Below are 9,716 nucleotides of genomic sequence, written 5' to 3'. Positions count from 1 at the left end.
GAGCGCAGCATGCTGGGACTTGTGGTCTTTGACCGGGACAAATGGGGACGTGGCCATCTCCGGGCTGGGAGTCGCGGTTGAAATGAGATTTTTATCTGACTCACAAACTTGCAGAACCCGACAACAGAGGGCTTTATTTATCCGTGTCTGGAGATGGAGAGACCAACCCTTACCTGGGCACCTCAAGAAGCAGTGGCCCCAGGGTAGCTGTTTAAAACTCGTAGGGGCTGACGATACTCCTGGCACAGGGCAAAGCCCTGATTTGCACTGTTTCTCGCTCTCCTAACCGCGGATTCGTAACAGGCACAATTATACCTGTTTTCCAACTGAAGAAATTGGGGCTTAGATTAAGTAAGTAACTTGCACTTACTATGCGTTATCTTTCCACAAAAGGCACAGGAATTCCCATTTTGCAAATGAATCGGGGCTTAGAGAAGGTAAGTAACTTGCTCAAGATCAGTTATAAAGTGGCTCCGGGTGCACTTTAAGAGCAAAGCAAAGGCAGGCAAGGGGGTTTTCTTCCAGCTTCCTTTTTGAAGGCTGTTTAGTTCTGCAACTTCCAGTCAATCGTGTTCTGAAGACCCCTGGGTCTAGCCTTCTCCTGGTCCAACAACCAAATGAGCTAGATTTTCTGGAATGGCCAGGAAGCCGTGTAGGGCAGGGTATGGGTAAAAGGTAGTTCTTTGCCCTTTGGACTCAGAATTCCTGAATTTAGGGGTTTCCAGCGTCTTTACCACTAAGAACCATTTCAACTATTTTTTTTTCCTCCTAAAGTATAAAGTTATGGAAGATTTGGGTACAAAATAAAACTGCATTTATTAAGTACTAATTGTTTCATTTTCCTTTAAAATGAACGCCATCCACGCATCGTCCAGCCTATGTCTACCAGCATTGCCTCACTGCATGTTAGAATTCCCTGGAAAGAAAGAAGTAGCTGCTAGGAATCCTGGGGCGCCTGAGCAAAGAACATTAAAAGGTGGTTCCGATTGGGCCTTTGGCAATGATGAAAACAGCTCAAACACCCCTATCCCTATTGAGGACCTGCGGCCTGGGGACCCCAAGTACAAACCACTGGTTCAGTTGACGGAGGGGCCCTAGGAAAATGTCATTTTAAAAGAGTAAAGTAAGCCAACAAAAGAAAAGAGCATTTTACACTCTGCAACTGCTAAATTCACATTATGCACTTAGGAAATGCCAAGTGTTAGGCAGTGTTAGGGAGTAAACAGGAATTCTGCAAGCATCTCAAATTGGGTGAGTTGTGATAAAAATCTGTTTCTGTAGATTTTTATCTATAAATGTCTGGTTTTTCATTGGGACGACTGAGTTACCCATCACAAGGCAGACATCACCTCCTCCAGGCAGCCCTCCTTCCCCTTTCCTATAATTCCGCCACGTGTTCATCCACTGTGGCATTTAGCACACTGTGGGCTGTTGTAAACTTTTATAAACTCCACCCCCAGATAGGGTTTGGCCCACTGAAGCTCAATGAATGCTTCTTGAATGGATGAGTACACAGAGTCGCTATGAGTCAGAACTGACTCAACAGCACGTAACAGCATATTCATTGCATCAACTAAAATCTGTTGAGTATTTGCTGTAAGCCAAGCACTGTTTCAGAGTGGAGGATATAGTGACGAATGAGACAGGTGTAAGATCCCTGCTCTCATGGAACTTAAGTTTTAGTGGGGAGACAAAAAATAACAAGTAACTAAATGAACAAGGACAGTTTAGATCATGGTGTTATAAAGAAAATTGAAAGGGTGGTGTGTGAGAAAGAGGCTACTTTAGGTAGGGTAACCAGGAAAGGTGCCTCCCAAGAGGTGGCCTGTGCACTGAGCTGGAATGAGAAGGAGCTGGCCACGGGGATATCTAGAGGTCAAGTGCTGCAGGATGAGGAAGAGCATCGGAAAAGTTGCAAGGCAAGAATGGGGATCAGAGAGCTTACTGTCATGCAGAGGCAGAGTGAGTGAGAGGGCCTGAGACAGGCAGAGTGAGTGAGAAGGCCTGAGACAGAGGCAGGTGGACAGGCAGAGAGCAAGTCTTGCACTCGGTATGTGTTTATTGGATGAATGAATGATCTAATGACCTAAAACTCCAAGGTTTGTATCTTAGGAGCTTCTTGCAATTATACCGCATGATACCCATGGACTTTTTTCCCCTGCCATTCACTTGTCTTATGATCTGACTACATAGCTCAGTTTTGGCCATTCCCCTCCCCTGCCCTTCTTCCCTCTACAAAACTCAGTTTAAACTAACACCCTTTTATTCAGGCCAGCAGTCTTAAGCCAAACACATTCTCTTCAGGGCTTGCAGAGTGCATGTCTCTTGCTCCAGTCATTGCCTTCTAGCATCACAGGCTGTTGTCCCAAGGACACACACAGCCTGCCAACACCAGCTACATGCGCAGCCAGCCTGGCACTGCTTTTTCCTCCCCTAGCTCCCAACCCCATGACTTTCAGTTCAATTTGATTAACATTTATTGCGCAACTATCTTGTGGATGACTGGCCAGGCACTAGCGGCAATGGTTGAGAGCTCTGGAGACTGTCCCAGTTTGACACCTCCAACAATGACTGGTGTGTGAAATTGAGGAGGTTATTTAACCTCTGGGAGCCTCAGTTTCCCCATCTATTCAGTGGGGTAATAACAGCATCTACCTCACGGTATGTCCATGGGATTAAGATAAATCACGTAACACTGTCAACCTAGTACCTGGCAAATAAGCTAAACAAAAAAGATGAAAAAAATGTGGTCTCTGCCTTCAAAGTGCCACTAAGTAATGAAACAGAAGATGCTTACAGAGCCAGCTGTGATAGTGCTGAAAAAAGGCATCAACAAGACCTGTCGGGTAGATGTGGGGGGTGCAGTTATTGCTGACTGCGGCAGGAGGGAAGTAAGGGAGGTTTCAATAGAAGACAACCACCACGGAGGTGACAACACAGGAGGAAAGACAAACAGAAGAAAACGCATTCATGCATTCTTTCAATCAAAGCAACTGTGCACCTACTGTGTGTTGTTGTTAGGTGCTGTTGAGTCAGTTCCAGCTCACAGCGACCCCATGTACAACAGAACAAAACACTGCCCGATCCTGCACCGTCCTCATGATCCTTGTTATGCTTGAGCCCATTGTTGCAGCCACTGTGTCAATCCATCTCATTGAGGATCTTCCTCTTTTTTGCTGACCCTCTACCGAGCATGATGTCCCTTTCCAGGAACTGGTCCGTCCTGATAACATGCCCAAAGCATGTGAGACAAAGTCTCGCCATCCTCGCTACTAAGGAACATTATGGCTGTACTTCTTCCAAGACAGATTTGCTCATTCTTCTGGCAATCCATGATATGTTCAATATTCTCCCCCAACCCCATAATTCAAAGAAGTCAAATCTTCTTCCATCTTCCCTATGCATTGCCCAGCTTTTGCGTGCACATGAGGTGACCGAAAACACCATGGCTCGGGTTAGGTGCACCTTAGTCCTCAAGGGCACATCTTTCCTTTTTTAACACTCAAAAGAGGTCTTTTGCAGCAGATTTCTTGACTCTGCTTCTATGGGCATTGATTGTAGATCCAAGTCAGATGAAATCCTTGACAACTTCAGTCTTTTCTCCATTTATCATGATGTTGCTTACTTGCCCAGCTGTGAGGATTTTTGTTTTATGTTGAGGTGTAATCCATACTGTAGGCTGTAGTCTTTGATTTTCATCAGTAAGTGCTTCAAGTCCTCTTCACTTTCAGTAAGCAAGGTTGAGTTATCTGCATATCTCAGGTTGTTAATGAGTCTTCCTCCAATTGGAGGAAGTGTGAAAAATACTGATGACTTAATGAACAAGTATAATGAAAGACAGAAAGTAGTAAGGACGTTCAGAGGAATGTAAAGTCAAAAGAAGTTTAGAGAAAAGTGAGCTTAATTTCACTAGCTTGTATTTGATATTCCCATTCATATTATGTACTTTTAATGTTTTATCTCTCTCATTTGCATTACACATTTGCCTGAGACACTCAGGCAATGGCTTTCAAACTCTAGCCAGCACAAGAATCGTCTGGAGGGCTTGGTAAAGCACATGTTGCTGGGCCCTACTCCAGAGTTTCTGTGTCAGCAGGCCTGGGGTGGGGCCTCTAATTTTCGTTCTAAAAACTTGCCAGGGGATGCTGCTGCTGCTGGTCTGGGGACCACACTCTGAATATCACTAGCCTACAGTAGACAGAACCAGGAATCCAAACAGAAGTGACTGATGGCCAGAGGGACCAATGGCAATCCCCAGTGTTCTGGTCATACAGGGAGCGGATGGGCAGGAGGATCCCCCTGGAGCACAGACACCTGCTATACCAAGCACAATACACCTAATTGTTCAGAAATGTGAATATTTACACATTGTAAAGTACACAGGCAATGACACACAGAGTGAAATGTGGAAAAGCACCTCCCAATGTGCTCTCTTCTTCACCAATACCACAATTCAAAGGCATCAGCTTTTCTTCTTTCTTGTTCATTGTCCAGCTTTTGCATGTATATGTGGTGACTGAAAATACAATGTTTTGGGTCAGGAGCACCCTAGTCCTTAAAGCGACATTGGTGAAGAACACTGAATATACCATGAACTACCAGAAGAACAAACAAATCTGTCTTGGAAGAAGTACAGCCAGAACACTCCATAGAAGCGAGGATGGCGAGACTTCAACTCACATACTTTGGACATGTTATCAGGAGGGATCAGTCCCTGGAGAAGGGCATCGGGCTTGGTAAAGTAGAGGTCAGTGAAAAAGAGGAAGACCCCCAAGGAGATACACTGACACAGTGGCTGCAACAATGGGCTTAAGCATAACAATGATTGTGAGGATGGCTTGGGGCCAGGCAGTGTTTTGTTCTGTCCTACCTGGGGTCACTATGAGTCAGAATAACTTGGCAGCACCTAACAACAACAACGTGCTCTCAGAACCCCATAAGGTTGAGGTATTTTTGGAAATATTCTAAGAACCCAGAGAAATGTTAATCACTTATAATTTCTGGAAATTAATATTCTTCCTAATGTAGACAAGTGAAAACTCTCTATTGAATTACCTAAATTATATGTAGACGGCTTTAAGAAAGGATATAAGCTTAAGCACACTAAGCTGTTTTTAAAAACTGACTCAGTTAATAAAATTGAAAAAAAAAAATCACTGAAAACTACTAATCACTGCTAACTTTTATTTTGTATTCAAGGACACAATCCACCAGGAGAGGAGGGTTCTTTTGCTCTGTCAAATGAATATATTTAAAAGCTAGCAAACATCAGAGCAGAATTAAGTGCCAAGCTATAAAAAAGATGGGGAAAATCACTAACAGCTATTTACAGCTATACAGAGTTAACATATTGAAACGGAAACAATATATATTTTCAAAGGCTTCGTTTCCAATACTTGACATTTCAAATTTTGAAAACATTAAAATTATTGTCAAACAAAACTCAGACCACATTAGCAATGGTTTAAAAAAGGGAGCGATTTAATCATTATAATACAGAGTGCTTTAAGAAGTTTTAAACATGTAAAAGAAAAACAGTTTAGTGCATTAAGTTGTTGCAGTCTTTACATTGCTTCTTTTTAAAAAAAGTTAACAGTAGTATGAAAAAAGCCACCCACGAAGCCAGCTGAGTGAAGAAACCTGCTAAACTGCAGCATTTTGGAATTACTAATAAAGCTATAGTTAAAAAAGAAAAAGTTCATAAAAATGAAAGCAGCATGCATATTCAAGGCTTTTTCCTAACATTTTCATTAGCTGACAGACATGTAGGTAAAAACCAAGAGCTTAATATTTATTATTCATTAAATTAGATAAAATAAACTGGCCAAGCCTACTATATCTCTTCTTTCAGAAAAAACATTTTAAAATCCAAAGCTAATTAAACTGAACATTTTTTCTAGAAGAAAGCACATTTGGAAAAATGGTCCTATAGTCACAAAAGAAAGGGCCCTTCTCACCCTAAGTGAACAGCACCAGTCTTTACAAATAAGTTAGTAAGGACTCCCAGTCTCCTGGCATGGCAAGAGTTAACAGTTAACGCTCCCACGAGGCCTAAGTGAAAAGCTAACTTTTAACTCCTGATCAGTTCAGAATTTTCTCTATTCACTGAAATTGTTACACAAATTTCACTGAACGATAATTTTTGAAAATTCTGATCCGACGCCTGTACAAACATTTCTAATATCCACATGATTGTTAAACAAAACAAAACACAAAAACTAAGTACATATTTACTATATGATTCTTTTTCACATTTTTGGTACATTTATTTCAGTTTCTCCCTATGCAAATTCATGTGCCAGTTTCTTTTCCTTCTTCGGTATTAATTATCTTTAGTTTAATAAAAAAGCAAATTCAGCTTCTAAGGAGAAAAGTAACCGAAGTATTATAAGTAGCAATAGTAGCATCCGTGAAAGTGTTCGATATAAGAGCCGATCACTAAAGGCCTGTGCTACCACAAAATCTTGCTGTTCCAAAATGTGTGAATAGGCTGTTTTTTCACTTACAGTGAAATTATATAAGCCCAGACACAACTTTTAATCTTAGTGCAGGGGCCTCATAAATAAAATAGAAATAAATCCATTTTTTCTTCCTGTTTCTAACAGTTTTTACTCTGTAAAATGTTTGGTCACTCAAAGCTATAAGCTTAATCACATATGAGAGAACATGGGCAATAGAGCCCATCTTACAGACATACAGTATCGAGCTGGACAAAACACAAGAGCACAAGCTCTAGTGGTCATTAAATCCCTCCAGAAAGTCTAAGAATCCAAATGTCTTCATCATATCAGAATAAAAATGTGCTGTATTAAAATTCAAAATTTTACAAGGTGTTTTTGTAATTAGTGTTCTATTTACATCGCAGAACTTCCGCCAGCTGCAGTAGTTTAACTTTGGCACAAAATACATTAAGTTCCGTTTCTTTCGGGTACCGAATCCTATTTTGTTTGAGTGTGTATGCCCCAAAACGTTTTCAGTTTCATCAAAGATTGGGCCCATTCACAGTAACTCAGACATCTTGAGCTGAAGAACTGATTCTCCTTCAATGCTTTAGGCAGCTATAAAAGAAACACATCATAAAAACTGACATTTTGAAGAAAGCCATACTTGCATTTTTACCACTTTTAGAAACAAAAAAAAGATATAAACTAGCCATGAAAATACATCCTCTATACTTTCTTATTAACACTGAGATTGCTTGCCGCATACATCTCATGTAATGCATTAGACTGTTTGAACTCTTATACGTGTGTCCTGCCCATCCCCTCGACAGGATGGACTGACACAGTGGCTGCAAAGACGGGCTCCAGCACAGCAACACTTATGAGGATGGCGCAGGACCGGCCAGTGTTTTGTTCTGTTGTATACAGGGGTCGCTATGAGTTGGAACCAATTTGATAGCACCCAACAACAACACACCGGCTTTGCTTACAGACATTTGTCACTTTATGTAATAATTTAGAAAAAAAATCAGTAGAAGTACATATTTCATTGTCAGTGTATGTAAGACACAGACTATGAAATCTTGTTTTTTTTTCTATTTCTATAACAAGGCAGGCATGTGCAAAAAGATACATGTATCTCAATTTCTATAATAACTATTTTGGAAAGGTTTTAGGTTTTTACATTTTGTTTTGTTTTTTGTAAATTGAACCATACTTAAATGAACAAATAACTATTTAGAGGAAACCTATGGTGAATCCTTTTATAAGATGAAAAATTATTAAGCCAATGGTAACTTGTGTTAATGTGTCTTATAATTTTTTATTTTTGCATATTTATAAAACCAAGGCATGCCACAAATTGCATGCATTACATTGATGATCGAGTTATGAAAACTGCAGCTTCCTGTGAATTTTCTGACCATAATACCCATTACAATATTAATATATAATACAAGATTTATCCATACATAAAGTACTGTCAAACAAAACCATAAAAAAGGTTCACATTATTTTTAGAATGCAACTCCCTACAAAATCACTGCAGAGATTATACAATAACAACAAAAATTCACTACAGCAACAAGTTTGTTGATTTAATCTTAGCTGAGTGCACATTCTTGTATTTAGAAATAAAAAAAAAAAATGCCTGTTAAAAATATTTCATGCATCTAGGTCAGAAGAAAGCTGTCCTGAAGATTTCTGACATTAGCAAATGCAGGGCTTCTCTCTTTGGGATTAAGCTTCACAAAACTGCTAACTTCTTGTGACTTACAATGATTACGTTATGATCTATACCCTGGAATGAGATCCGCACTACTTATTAAAATAGGTACATTTTTAGTTTCATCTGTTTTTCTACCGGAAAAAAAAAAAAAGTTAATTAAAAACAAAAACAAAAAAACCTGGGGAAGGATTGTTGAGCAATAAGAATAGTGCCTGGCACATATTAAGCTCTCTGTAAGTATTTGTTAAATAAGATAAAATAAATAAAATCAGCAAAGAAGACATGAGGGAGTCAAGGAAATAGTGCATAGGATAAAAGAGCACAGGGTAGCGGTGCAAAAAGCTAAGGAAATAATATGCTCATATGTAAACAAATAATCAGACGGCCTCTGCCTAGTTTGCTCCCTCGCTGCTGAGAACACTGCAGGAATTTCCAAGAGCAAGATGCATATAGGACTACTGAGTGACACAGATATTTCATGACAACAGCATTGTTTCAAAAAGTGTACACAGTAGAAGAAAATAGATCTGTGCCACTGAATTCCAAAAGTATTAAGAATTGAAGGTCCTTTGCAATCAGTGTTACAAAACAATTTGTGTACAAGTTTTTGAATGAGAAGCTAATTTGTGCTGTGAACTTTCACCTAAAACACACACACACAAAAGAATTCAAGGCCCTATTCCAAATCAGGTATCTGATTTGTAACTTCAGTGTAATTTTAATTAATCCAATCTATAGAAGAATTAAGATTTAAGGCACATGCCAAGACCTTTCAAATTTAAAGCACATTTACTTCCATTTTTAAACAGACATATACTGTTAACCAAATGTAGTGTTTCTGCTGGTAGCAGTTTGTTTTATATCAAAGAGTGAAAGGATATTTTAGGCAACTGCACTAATTTAATATCAAATCTGTTATTTACCTTTTAATTGCAGCATTCGATCTCTAAGATAGAAATAATTTATATCACAGTTTTCAAAAAGCAGATGCCACCTAAGCAAACATGAATTTATATATGGCTTAGAACAGACCTCTGGCTTTCAATAGAAAAATATCAAATAATTTTAATACATAAAGAATTTTAAACTGTAGTTGAAAATGTGGTAACACTGTGAGGGGCAGGGAAGCAAACATTTAAGGTTTAGTAAATCCTGAAATACAACAATGAGGAAATAAAAAGATACCCATTTTCACCTAGTTTCCTAAAACTGAGCAATCCTCACCCCTGTGGTAAGTCTTTCCTTCGGTATACTTTTCCCCTTCTTTTTAGTTTTCGTTTTTGAATTCTTTCCTTAAATAGGCAAAAAATGAAGCTTTAGTAAAGGGAAGGTTGCAAGAAATACATTTAGTAACCTCTAGTTTTTGTTTCGGAGTCCCGCCCCTCTCCATACCAGTCTCCCTTCTTAGAGAAAGGGTAACTTTCCCTTAGAACAAAATAAAACACATTTCATGTGAAAAATAATTAAACCAACATTAAACTCTATATTAAAAAAACATAATAATCAAACTACATATGACAATCATAGATTTGTTGGCAATCCTAGTG

General features: G+C 39.2%; 1 protein-coding gene across 2 annotated transcripts in view; it reads right to left on the bottom strand.

The window, feature by feature from the left end:
• Positions 1-5,440: 5,440 nt before the first annotated feature.
• The window catches only part of ZHX1 (zinc fingers and homeoboxes 1), a 29,048-nt gene continuing 24,772 nt past the window's right edge, over positions 5,441-9,716 (bottom strand). The window contains exon 4 of one of the 2 annotated variants that reach the window (XM_049854032.1): positions 5,441-7,058. The gene's annotated coding sequence lies outside the window, so the exon portion shown is untranslated. Of the gene's footprint in view, positions 7,059-7,748; positions 9,462-9,716 lie in introns of those variants that run through there. The other variant, XM_049854033.1, reaches the window with a different exon arrangement.

This window comes from Elephas maximus, chromosome 15 (assembly GCF_024166365.1).
Source record: "Elephas maximus indicus isolate mEleMax1 chromosome 15, mEleMax1 primary haplotype, whole genome shotgun sequence".
Classification (NCBI taxonomy): Eukaryota; Metazoa; Chordata; class Mammalia; order Proboscidea; family Elephantidae; genus Elephas; species Elephas maximus.
Note: the sequence above shows the minus strand (reverse complement) of the source record. Positions and strands in the feature narration are given on the sequence as shown.